The sequence below is a fragment of the Oryzias melastigma genome, linkage group LG14 (assembly GCF_002922805.2).
Source record: "Oryzias melastigma strain HK-1 linkage group LG14, ASM292280v2, whole genome shotgun sequence".
Taxonomy (NCBI): Eukaryota; Metazoa; Chordata; class Actinopteri; order Beloniformes; family Adrianichthyidae; genus Oryzias; species Oryzias melastigma.
The window spans coordinates 5,431,864-5,446,132 of NC_050525.1; positions in this window are offsets into that span (position 1 = coordinate 5,431,864).

The following is a 14,269-nucleotide window of genomic DNA, read 5'->3' on the forward strand; positions in this document are numbered from 1 at the left end:
GGGGGCGGGGGTGTCTGTGTTTCCAGACACTGCGGCAGGAGGCCAGACAGTCACCTGAGCGTGCACGTTTTCTACTCAACCAATTCGATTTAGGTTTTAATCCAATCAGGGGACAGATATCAGAGGCCTACTTGTAAAGTAATTACTCCCGCGCACGGAGAGCACAAAAGTTTCTGAGGGCGACTGTGTTGAGAAATAATTCACATTAACTGTTACAGATGACAGTGAGTGCTGGGGGGCTGTGGATGCGGGGCAGGAATGGGGGCCTGATGATCAGGAAGGTGTGAGCACAGCCTGCTCTTTTTTAGGGTTCCTAAAAGCCTCCGTGTTCGCTCCCCTTCCTGTGATCCCTTTGGTAGGCGTTGCCAGGGAAACCTGGTATCTGGCTAACAGCTTGGTGGAGTTATTGAGCTGTAACCGGCGCGGATAATGAAGCTCTGTCTGACAGGCCGGCCGGCGGCGGCATCAGGGTGACCTATGGCTGGCCTTGCTGTCGCTGCGGGGCGAAGGCCTCGGCCACCAGACAGACTCTGACTGACGAGTCCAATCAGAGCTGAGGACTCTTCGCTCGCTGGCGCTGCTGGCTGTTATTTTACATCATTCAAATGATTTCCGGAGTCACCGTGGGCTGAGCGGGCTCATGCTGGGCTCACAGCCTCTGCTGTGAGTTTCTGCTCCTGAGAAACGGCGTGTTTCATTTCATCCAGATCCAGCTGTGACTTACCAACAGTCCCTCATTCAGGAGAAAATCAAAACCTTTTAAACTGACACCTAAAGATTAAAAACTGACTCTTAACTGCAAGAGCTTATTTACATTTTAAAATATTCAGATTAAAATCAATTTAAACTGATTCTTAATCACTTTAATATATTGTTTTTTAATCCCATAACGACTGGTTTATTACAAGTATATAATGTATTGATGCTTCACTTCAGTGACTGGCTCTACTTGCAGCTGAATAAATGATGAGTGTATTGAACTAATGTGATCTCATCTTTTCCCAGCTGTACTTTTTTATCATTTTGCATTCTTTTATAAATGTACATCTTCTTTTTTACGTTTGAGGTTTTAATTTAAAAAGTGCCTAGAACTAAACAAACCACTGCCTGGTCACCAGCAGTTCAATCCTCTTCCCTGCACCGCAGAACCTGCCCTATAGCACCTGTCACACACCATCTACCCGCAGCTCCCGCCCCACTTCCCGTCTCCCTCAGGTGTCTTCATGACAGCATCATACTCTAGGTATGATCAGATCTGGATAAACAGCTGTTAGCTGTGAGGGCATCTCCGACAGTCTGACAACAAACATTAAATGTTACTCTTCTGCCGTTTTACACACCTTCAGAGGTGGAAGAAAAGTAGTTCCCTCTAATTAGTAGAGCTGATACCATAACATGGCTGACAGAGTCCTTACTTTCAGTATGATCTGTAACACTGGCAGACAGAGGTAGAGTTACTGCCCTGCTTTACAGCACTATTAGCAACTAGTGGAAGCACCAGACCTTTATGGATGTAATGAGTCTGTCCACAGAAAGAACTCCCATCTTCATGTAGAGACACCCCACTTGAACTGTAAGAACTACTGTGTGTATGCAAAAGAACCGTATGTGAATGCAGAGAAAGCCCACGTGCACAGAAAGAACCAAAGATCCACAGAGAGAAGCCCCATGTGCACATAAATAACCAAACGTGCACAGAGAGAAGCCCCACATGCACAGAAATAACCAATCGTGCACGGAGAGAAGTGCCATGTGCACAGAAAGAACTAAACGTGCACAGAGAGTAGCCCCACGTGCACAGAAAGAACCAAACATGTACAAAAATAAGTCCCATGTGCACATAAATAACCAAACGTGCACAGAGAGAAGCCCCACATGCACAGAAAGAACCAAACATACACATAGAAAGGCCCCACGTGCACAGAAATAACCAATTGTGTACGAAGAGAAGTGCCCTGTGCACAGATAGAACTAAACGTGCACAGAAAGAGCCAAACGTGCACAGAGAGTAGCCCCACGTCCACAGAGAGATTCACCATGGACACAGAAAAGAACCGTCTGGTCCATGGAGAAGAACCCCACATGCACAGAAATAAATGCCATGTGCACGGAAAGAAGCCCCACGTGCACAGAAATAACTAAACATACACAGAGAGAACCATCACATGCACAGAAAGAACCAAACGTGCACAGAGAGAAGCCCCACGTGCACGCAGTGAAACTCCATGACCTTTTCCTCTGCACAGTCCCACTGCAGTCACTTAAAACAATGATGGATGTCTGTGTGCACACCCTGCTCTCCAGTGGCCCCTGCTCTGCCTTCCCTTTTACCCGTGCCACCCCCACCCCCACCCCCACCTCACTGTTGCCCTGTTTGTCCTCCGCATGTATTTTCCATCCATTTCCCTTCATAAAGTAGGAAGAGGAAGACGAAGAGTGCAGTGGTTGGAGCATTGTTCACCCCCCCATCCCGGCCAGCCCTCATTAGTATGGGGGGGTTGTCGTTCAGGTGACAGAGACACTGGCTTGGACCGCAGGAAGACGAGCAGCCGTCCAGGTAAGAATACCCTCATAAAACATTCCTGGAGTGCAGCATGTTTTCACACAGAACCGCCCTGTGCTCCTGTATCTGCTCTTTATGTGTCTTTACCACCAATAAACAAACAAACAAACAGATGTTGTGTGTCTGTGGTACTTCGGGAAAATGTTCTCCATGTTTCCAGACAGCAGAGGAATGCTGCTGTTTTCCCTCCAAACACGTCATTGTTTTCACATGTGCGACTTTCCCCGATATGAAGGATATTGGATTTGCTGCCTGAAGCCAGCAGAGAGTGTATTAGATAAATACTCGGGCTGCATGGATGTGTGTGTGTGTGTATCAGAGAGTGTTGCTGTGCTCTGTTTGCTCGCTCTTCAGAGCCTGTGTGTGAGGGCTGCAGGCAGACACTGTGTGATTGTGTGTGTTTGTGTGCAATTGTGTGTGTTGGGGGAGCCAGGCTGCAGATATCATCCATCTCCCTGTCACCGGCCCAAGGGCTGCTGGGAAAGTGGCAGACAGTTCCCCAGCTCTAACAACGAAGGCTGCATCCTAATTTCTCCAACACAAAATGCTTGAAAACCTGCCCCCCCACCCCACCCACAGAAACCCATTAACCCCCACGATCTGGGAACAAAGCGTGGAGCCGGGCCGGGGCTGCCGCAGGCTGCCTGTCCCGTCAGCTCCCATCATGCAACAGCATGATGGAGCAGCGGCGTGCATGCTCTTCAGGAATCAGCAGAGTTGAAGTGATACAAATTTTACTGGGATCAAATGTTTGGGTGGTGGTACCAGGGCTGACGGGGGCGCTTTAGTTTTCAAGTTCTCTTTCAAAATAAAAGCCCCAGAGGAAGATGTTCTAACTGGATTACATGCTTCGTGGCCGGCCATGACTAATGCCATTGTAAAGATGTTTCCAGCATCTTTGTCATCACTCAGCCTCTCGGTGCAGAATGAGCACTGGAGTGAGGATTACACTGTCTGACATTTTCATGTGAAAGAACTGGAAAGATCCGCTTACAAAGATCCAGCATCTTCAAATCTCCAGTTTCATTTTTCACAGCTTAATGATGAAACGGGGAGTGACAGGTCCAGAGTCTTTGAGCTCCGACTCCAGCGTCTAGATCAGGGAGGGGGCTCCAACTGTTAGCAAATAGGAGCAGATTTATGAGAGGAAGAGTGTGGATCATTCTTTGAACCCTTATGATAACATTAAATGCAAATTAACCACTTTATTGTGTAAATGCTTAGTAATCATCCACACTAGAGTGATTCTCCTGCTTCTTTCTGTATGTTTTTCCGCATGTAAAACTCAATCACTTACGCAATTTCATCAATCTTGGCATCAAAATGTTCAGCTTGTTCAGGAAATTACTGCTTGTATTTTTGGTATTCATAAACTTTACAGTTTGTGAAATATTGAGCAAAATATGTCCTATAGGAAATGAATAAGAAAGTCTTTAAATTTCAAAATTTTAAGTAAATTAGAAACAAGGCTTAAATATATTCATGGATTATGTGTTGGATTTTTTTATTGTAATTTTTATATTGAATTTTACCTAATTTTTTAGCTACATGCCAATGTTTTGGGCTAATTTGTTATCTACTGATGTTTTTTTTAACTAATTTGGAGGTTAGCTTCTATTTTAGCAACATGCTAACGTTTTTGGCTAATTAGTTATCTTCTTGTTTTTTAGGCTAATTTAGAGCTTAGCTTCTATTTTAGCAGCATGCTAATGTTTTTGACTAATTTAGTTTATTGATGACTTTTAGGATATTTTGAAACTTAGCTAGTATTTAAGCAATGTGCTAGCCTTTTTGGCTAATTTGGCCTCTGCTGATGTATTTTTTTTGCCAATTTGGAGTTTAGCTAATATTTTAGCAACACGCTAACATTTTTAACTACTTTTTGACTAATAACTAAAGAGGTTTTTAGGCTAATTTAGAGTTTAGCTAATATTTTAGCAACAGACTAATTTATTTTATCTATTATTTAAGCAATGAGCAAGGTTTTTTTTTTGGCTAATTTAGCGTCTTATATTTGGAGTTTAGCTCATATTTAAGGAACACAAAAAATATTTTTGCAAAATTGGCAAGTATTGGGGGTTTTTAAGCAATTTTACTACATATTTTTTTTTTAATTTAGGTCAAGTTCAGCGCTCTTTCATAGCTCTTCAATGAAATTTTCAATCTTTTAGCAAATTGAACATTTTGCAAATAGATTTAGCATTTTCTGCAAACTAGTGAGCAATTAAAGTAAATTGCATTATATCTATTTTATGTGGTCTTGTCAAATTTACTGTCGTGACTTTATTGATAACACAAACACTTTTTTCATAATTGAAAATAAATTCAGGTGTTAAGGGGTTCATAAATCCTCAATAGAAGCTTCTTTAAGCATCAGAAATAGCAGCTCACATAAAAGAACTGCTGTTGTATTCATAACAATAATAACACTATTTGAAATGTATGTTTTTAACCTTTCATTTGTTTGGCCTTCTACGCCGCTGTTCTCTTCTGTCTTCTGCCCCCTCCCACCACCCCATAGAAAGTGTTCTAGCTGATGCTTGAACCACAAGTGTGCCGTCATGCTTCATCTGTTGACCTCCTTGAGTAATTAAAGCTTCAGTCCATCACTAGTTTGATCGTGATTCGTCCCTCAAGCATCCTTCCTGTTGGATGAGCATGCAGCTCTGGACTCGTCCTGTGATTCATGTTTCCATGTTTGACTCGCTGCAACACATGAACTCCTGAACGGAGCGCAGTTGAAGGAGCTGCTGGAGCACACCTCTGCTTCACGCGCCATGCATCTGGAGGCGCCGCGAAAAGGACTTGAAATCAGCTGGTTAGCAGTTAGCCCCGCCCACTCTGAAGAGCCTTCTGAGGAGCTGGAATGAACCTCATCAAGCACAAGAGCAGCTTCGATTTCTGAAAGGTAAAGTAAGCAGCGTCTTTCTGCATGCTTTCTGCTGACTCAGCAAGGCTTCAAGGCTCCTCCCACCGCCGGAGTTCAAGCTTTTGATGAATTCAGGCTGCAGACATAAACAAAGACTCACTTTACTCTAACAAATAGAAAAAATAATTAAAGATTTGATTAAAAGTTTATGTTTAATCTCTGAATTGTTTTTTATCATCATAAACTTTTATTTTAAATGAAAAATAATTATTTAAAAAATATATATATTTAAATGTCTTTTTATGGGTATTTTTATGGCACCACACAAATTTAAACTCAAATTAATGAAAATACTTTAATCTATTTCAGTATAAATACTTTTCTTTTTTTTCAATAACTTTTAGTCAAAAGTCTGGTTCTGAATCATCTAATGTGTCAAAACTTCCTCTGTCATCCTGACAAATGTTTGGTGTTTCTGTTTAAAGGACATTTTAAATAAAGTTTTGTTTGTATTATTTTTGATTTTTTTTTCTGCTGAAACAAATAAAGATTGATGTTTGTCGTCATTCTGTGAGGATTGTGTCGTCTTTCTTTTTATGGTGATGGTTTATACAAACTCTTCTTTAACATTTGTGTTTGTACGGAGGATGTTGTTACCTGCTGTGTTCACAACACCTGAGAAATGAACCACACAAAACAGTTCGATCTGAGTGAAAAGGAGAAGAATCAACCAGCCTCTGCCTGACTGTGACACGCATCAGTGCTCATTGGAGTCATTTTTTACAAAAAGACACACAGTTCTCCCCTGGGCAGTTGTTTAAGACGGTTTTGCTGCTCATCACGTTTACATCAGAAATCTCTCTCTATATATAAAGAGTAAGTCTGATGAGAAAAACGTGACGACATCAGGAACAAATCCTTTGACATTTCAGAAACCTGTGAAGATGCATGAATGCTGGAAGAATTAATATCATTTACTAATATATATATATATATATATATATATATATATATATATATATATATATATATATATATATATATATATATTTAAATAAGACTCTTGGAATTTTGTTTTCAATAAGAGAAAGTTTGTTTGACATGGTGACATTCAACTTAAAACACAAGAGAGGAATAAGCATCAAATGAATGTAGATTTGAGTAAATACATTAGATTCATGGAAATTAACATTTAGAAATAAACTCTAAAATTATTAAGTTCAATATCTAATTAAATCCAACTTTATTTCTACAGAACTTTTCAAAATTGTGTCAAACATCATCAAATTCTATGATCAAATATTAAAAAACATCAAAGATATTGCACACAGAAACTTAATAAAATAATTTCAAAATAAAAAGAAACTGATAAAAAAAATGAAAATAAGATAAAATATGGAAATAATAAAATCCACATATTTCTCTATTTGTGTCTATCTTTTTATCCATTGATGTTTTATGGTGTTAATGTACTTTTGATAATGCTAGTTTTATGTTTTTATCAAAGAAACTATGAATTAAAATGTAAATTTTGCCTTTAATAAAGAATTAAACAGCAACTTGAATTCAAAGAATTTTATTGGACCCTTATAATGATAAAAATGCAAAATAAATTGGAAATCACTCAGTGTCAAATTGTGTGAATAAAATCTATTTTAAAATGAACAGAAACAAATATAGAATACATTTATATAGATATATAAAATATAGAAGATATATTTATGTCAGTAATGTAAATAAGGAAATCATTTGATGTATTTATATCCCTGTGGTTATTTTAAAAATCTTTTTCTAGTCAACTGCAGCAAAATTCACGTGGATTAATAAAATAATGCCTTATGATTATATTTGTAAAATGTTTTACATTTTTTTAATTCTTTAATTAAAACAGTAAATTCTGTGATTAACTGAAAAGCATCTGTTTTCTGAGATTTGTAAAATAAAAGCCTAAATGCCAAACTTTCCTCAAATAAAATCATTTAGTTTCATGTTGACATTCTGTATAATTGTAAGATAAACGTAATATTCGTGTTTCCTCTCAGGTGAATGTGAGGCCTTTAATGATCTTTAGCTGCATCACTGCAGTCTGGAGTCACTTCATCAGATCCTCTGCTGGAGCTCAGAGGTTCTGGTTGGGTCCAAACCTCCATGTCAGCACTTTTACCTCCAGACAGCTGAAGTCTTTTCCCCACAAAACCAAGTTGTCCTGCAGACCAGTTGATTTGCAGAAATACGTGGAGAGACGTGGAGGTGACCTAACTCTGACCTGAGCCTCCGAAACAAGAAGGGAAAAAGCAGCGAAGGGGCCGAGGACCTCGTGACCTCACACGGCACGTCCTATTAACCGTGAGCGGCTCAAACTTCAGCTCTTCAGTCCTGAAGCCTGAAGTGTGTCGGCGGTGGAACCAGAAACTACTGCAATATTAGCTACATGCCCAATTAGCCTGAAAAACCTCATTATCACCATCTGCAGCTCTAAAGAATCCTCACAGTCACTATTTCCAATCCTCATGCATCTCTCTGGAGAACCGCCGTCCGCTCCGACATGGACATCTGAGCGTTTCAGGCGTTTCCTGGTGATGTTTGGAGTCAGTTTGTTTTGCATTTCTCTTTGTTTGCATAACAAAAGTGTCCGGACAGTTTTCTGTTTGGAATCGACTGCGGGTCAGTCGGTGAACAAAAACAAGTCCTTCCTGGAATGGGAGTAATCGCACATGTGGCGGCTCTTTGATGAAACCTCGGTGGTCCTTCCACTGCTTATCAGAGTGACGCTGAAACACAAAATCTTTAACACACTGTAACTTTTCTACCGTTAACACAACCATTCTAGTAGGTTCTGAAGGAGAAAAGCGACGCGAGCCGCTTTTCTCCTTCAGAACCTGCTAGAATGATTGTGTTAACACTTGAAAAATTACAGTAAATCGAAGAACATAACCCACTTGATTAAAACTTCCCACCATCTAAAAAAGTTCATTTAATAAAAAAAAATAAAAAAAAATCACACTTGCCTGGATTTAAGTGGGTCCATGTTTTTGTTTGTCAAGATCCTCTTATTTTCTTGGAGCATGGGTTTAATTTCATTCATGATTGATCTTTTGCATCTCTGTCTGTTTTACTAGAAGCTCTCACAAACATTCTGCTCTTATGTTTTTTTCTCTAGGAACTCTAGGATCCCAAAACGAATGAAACCCAGATTTCTATGAGCTCCACGCTGAAGGAAGGATCTGTTATGAATCAGATCAAATTTGTGAATATAAACCCTGAAATTAAAAATAAATATTCTTGAAAGAGATTCTTCATAGGCCTTTAGAACAACAGGGAGCTCATTTGAGATTCTGCTCAGATGTCTTCACCTGTGATTGTCTGACGTCTTTAGAAGCGGGCCGTTACACTTTAACCCTGTGAAGCCCACTACATCAAAGAATTGATAGAAAATTATTTTTTTGGAAATAAGATCTTTTTTAAATACTTTGATGAAATCCATAAAAAAGTGCAGCAGGCTAAAAAAAGTTTTGATCTCTATTGTGATACATTGGTAAGTTGTTGGTGACAATGTTAGTTTCTGCACAAATATTGACATTAGTGTTTAGGAAAAAGCACATTACTGTCTTTAAATTATTCCATGCATTTTTAACATGGTGTAATTGTGTTATAAAGAATTGAATATCAACAAATTTTGCGTTCTTTCAATACAGCAAGTACTCATTTTCAATTAAAGCTTTAGGTGAGTTATTCTCAACATATAGTTTTTCCCGCCAAAACCAGTTTTTTTATTATTATTATTACTTTTTTTTTATCACTATTGACAAATTGGACATTACAAAACATGGCATAAATATATACATGAAGATAAAACAAATTCAACTTAAGCAAAAGAGAAAAAAAACTAACATAAAAAAATCAATAACATAAAACCAAATAATTAAAAAATCTAAAATAAATAAATAAATAAAGACTGTACACAGAGATCTAAATTAAATTAGGCGGCATCAATACATAAAGAGCAAAACTAAGAGTATCTATAAATTAAAGGGTAAAGAAAAATCACATCAGTCCAGGTAAACTGACAAACAGTTTAAAAGTTTTGTGGCAGTTTTAGTTTGTATTTTTTATCATTTAAGAGATTTACAAAACATTGGGACCCTCTTTCAAAAATTGACATTTGTGAATAAAAATTCCACTAAAAGTTGTCGATCAAAAACTGAATTTTCTTTTCTTTCTCAATACAGCCAAATAAAATATTATAGTACGGACATAATGGAATTGTAATTTTGTGTCAATAAACCTCAAAAATTGTCAACCACATTCCAATCATAAAATAGATGCTTTTGGGTTTCAACGTAATTTTTACAGATTAAACATTTATCATCTTGAATATTAAACCTTACAGGCAGAAATTCTTTACAGTGATAGATACTGTGAATTGTTTGTCTTTCATTTTTGGCAGAAGGAGAAATGAAAAGACATTTGATATTACTGTTCATCAGTTTTCCCTCCAAAAGTGTTTTCATGGAAGTGGCCATTTTGAAATGAGCAGAAAAAAATCTACTGCCCCTAGTGGAATGATGGTGAACTACAGGGCAGAAAACATGGAGCATTATTAACAGAGGGTTCTTACAGAAGGTTTGGATCATACTAATAAGATAGAAGGAAATCCATGGATCAAATATGATACAAATGGTTATATAGGGCTCAAACTGTGGTTTCCATGAGTTCTTCCTCACTGGTGATGATATTTAAAAATGTTCAAACTAAATACAGTAATATAACTGCCAAAGACGTGAATTTTTTATTGTTTTTATTACAGTTTCTCATTGTATTAAAGTGATTCTGCTGTTTTGGTGAAATGGTGTCATAAAGTTGTTAGCTAAGAGACTTTGAGATCCACTGACACTGAAAACCTCATAAATAGTCTTCACAAAAGTCTGTCCTTTCTATTGACCTCTGTCTGTTACTGGTTCTGTTGAACCTTTGAATCCAGGATGAACTGGATGATCCATGACTTTCTCTCAGACTTCAACTTCAGCATTTTTATCTATCAATTTAAGCCTCTTCAGTGACCAAATTCAGCTTACAGCATTCACACTAGCATCATCACAGGTAATGCTATATATCTAGTTCATAATTATGTTTAAAAATGTGTGGTTTTAAAGTTTTATAAATCTCGTTTTTAGAGTGTCTAATAAATGTTTATCCTGTTCGGCCCATGTTTTGGATTTTGGCCCCTGTGTGATTGAGTTTGACACCCCTGCTGTACAGGAACATAAATCCAGCAGAAGAAGTCATAGAGATGAATGTGTCAGGATTCAGAAGGTACAGGCCTCAGTCCAGCCCTGTCTGATGATCCCATGTTTAGTAAATCACATTTGTGTAGAACTAACTGGATACCATGGTTTTCACTATGTAAACAAATTAATGTTTGTTTGTTTGTTCTGTTTTCTTTCCCCTTTTAAATCAAAGTAAATGAGCAAAGACAAAAACATGTCAGAGAAGGTTCTCTGCTGTTGTAGTCTTGAGGATGAGTCATAGCAACTTGAAGGGCCAACTTGCTGTGGATGGATGAACGATGGATGGATGGATGGATGGATGGATGGATGGATGAACAGATGGATGAACAGATGGATGAACAGATGGATGGATGGATGAACAGATGGATGGATGGATGGATGGATGCTACTGATAAAGAGACCAAATAAATGGAGATTTACTAGAATGAACCTCCCTAAGTTTCAATGTCCAGATTTAAAGTTTTGATTCTTTTTACTCCATGAAGGATTTGAAATGTTTCTCACTGAAACTTCAGATCAGTCAGGAAAATGAGAGAAGTGTGATGGTGGTATGATGGTCAAAGGTTTCATCTCCTATCTGAGCGGATTATTATTAGAATCACATCATCTTATTGCATTAAGTTAAAAAAATATTTGTATTTAACACCAACGTTGTTGTGCTCATATCTGATAGTAAAGGAGAAAAAAGATGAAGGAACAATGATAGAAAAGACGTTTTTACATTTTTAGTTCCAGTAAATCGGCTGCAGCTGGAGGATCTCTTTGAAAACAGGGGGATGCATTTTATTTTGAAAGGAACTTTAATAGAAGTTAATTTCATAAAGAAAAACGTAATTATAGAGATTATTTGAAAGTTATATTTTAAAACAAATGGCTTAATGGCTACAAAGACATAAATAAAGTGTATTTTTCTAACTTTGAGGAGGGGACTTTTCGGCTCTCATTGGATGTCAGTCCATAAGAAACTGGATCAGATGGATCTTTTAGTGTTAAAGGTTTTAGACCCCTGAGCTAAAACTATATAAATAGAATGCAAATACAATATAAAAGCTGCTCTGTTTTTGGGACAAGAACAGTTGTTGTATATTTGTTGTAATTTTTGCTGGTTTGAGAATAAATCTAACCAATCTCAGTAGAGAGCTGTAGAGAGTCAGTGAAAAAAATTCTTGATCAAAAATATCCTCATTCAAATGTCATAACCTGTGGAGGTCTGGTCTGAGCTCACTACCGTGGGCTCAGTACAGTCGTGTAGAATACATCAGCCGTATCCTGGATCACATAACGAGATTTGTATTATCTGATCCCCAGAAGAACAAAAATCCTGACAAACCCGTGGAGCACATGTCAAAGTCAAGGCCCGGGGGCCGGATCCGGCCCTCAGGGTAAATGTATCCGGCCCTCCAGATCATTTTATTTTACTGTTTTTACTGATGAGTTATCTTGTGCTCATCTCTAACTTGTACAATTTTGACAACATAGATTTATATTTTTCAGAATTATATTAAAAAGTTACAGTTTTTAAGTTTTCAAAATTGGCATTCTGCAGCTTTTTTGGACATTTTTGACATTGAGATTTTTTTTGGCTATTTTGGAGTTAAGCAAATATTTCAGCTACATGCTAACTGTTTTGGCTTTTCTTTTTAAGTTTTTAAGGCTTTTTGAAGTTAGGCTAATATTTACATACTAACTGTTTTGGCTAAGTTAAGCTTTTTTCTGTTTTTAAGGATATTTTGAAGTTTAGATATTTTTTTCAGCTACATGCTAGCTGTTTTGGCTAACCTAAGTTATTCTGTTTTTTTAGACTAATTTGGTATGTATCTAATTTTTTAGCTGGCTATCAATTTCAGCATCTTCAGCAGCCAAATTCAGCTTACAGCATTCACACTAGAATTATCACAGGTAATGGTATAGATCTAGTTCATAACTATTTCATAACTAGTTACAATTTTAACGTTGAAAATTTTCGTGTTTTATTGTGTTCAATAAATGTCTATCCTGTTCAACCTCTAAGGCGATCTAAGGCGTGTTTTGGATTTTGGGCCCTTGTGGATTGATTTTAACAGACACACACGTTTACTCTCGTTCACTGTCAGGTGAGCATTCATCTCCTCGTGTCCTGAAACAGGCCGAGCTGCTCCATGAGGAGGTTTGGATCCACAGACGTCTCTGTCCTTCCCAGACTCACTGATGCCTGAGCAGCAGCACCGACTGATGCTGCTACTCAGGCATCAGCCTGTCAGACACGCGTCTACCAGACAGCCTCACGCTGGGCCGTCTCCACCATGACTTGTTCAGCTGGCACAGAGACGGACACTTGTGAAAGCTGATGACAGGATCCCACACAGAAGAGTAACCAGGAACACGTGCACGGTGTGAAGGAGAGCTCATGCGCTGACTGAAACAAATGTCATCCTCATGTCCCTGAGCGTCACGCTGTCAGACAGTGGAAACAATGAGTCAGTGGTGTTATTTCTGAAGCTTTGTGCTGCTGGCAGCAGTTTCTGGAGGAGGCTGCTGTCAGCAGGAAGAGCTCTGGCGCCATCTTGTGGTGAGGCGAGGACGAGCTCTCATCCATCAGGTGGTGAAGTGTTCTTTTTTACTTGAGAGGTATGGAGTAAGATAGCTTTATAAAAGAAACATATTCATAAGCACAAAGTTATTTTCATGAATACAAAATTGTGCAGTTTATTCCCTGGACAGGCGGGGCGGGCGCGCCCGCTCCAGATCCTGGACCGGTCCAGATGTACCCTCGCCTTCACCCATCAGGTTCTAGCATTACTGTGACCCAGAAAGGGATATCAGGCTAAGATAAAATGGATGGAAACAACTAAAACAGCTAACTCATAGCTAAAGTATAGTAATTGTCGGCCAACCGTAGCCTTAGCTAAAAAGAAAGAAAAATTAAAAACAGAAAAAGAGTTGTAGTAAAGCAGCTGCAGTGCCACCTACAGGACAACAATCACTTTGAAGATTTTCAGTCAGGGTTCAGACCTCACCATAGCACTGAAACTGCACTGGTTAGAGTTACTAATGACTTGCTACTGGCTTCAGAAAAGGGACTAATCTCTGTTCTGGTCCTGTTAGACCTCAGCGCAGCCTTTGATACCATCGACCACAGCATCTTACTCCAGAGACTAGAGCATGACATAGGGATCAGGGGATCTGCCCTCCAGTGGTTTGAATCCTATTTATCTGATAGATACCAGTTTGTTAATGTAAATGGACAGTCCTCTCATTGTACTAGAGTTAGCTACGGAGTCCCTCAGGGCTCAGTTCTAGGGCCCATTCTGTTCACGCTTTACATGCTGCCCTTAGGAAACATAATCAGGAAACATAGCATTAACTTTCACTGTTATGCAGATGATACACAGCTGTATTTATCCATTAAACCTGACCAGAATGACCACCTAGAGAAACTGAATTCATGCATCAGAGACATTAAGACCTGGATGACAATTAATTACCTCCTCCTGAACCCAGAAAAAACTGAGGTCATGATACTGGGTCCTAAACACCTGAGAGATGCTCTCTCAGATCAGATAGTCTCCC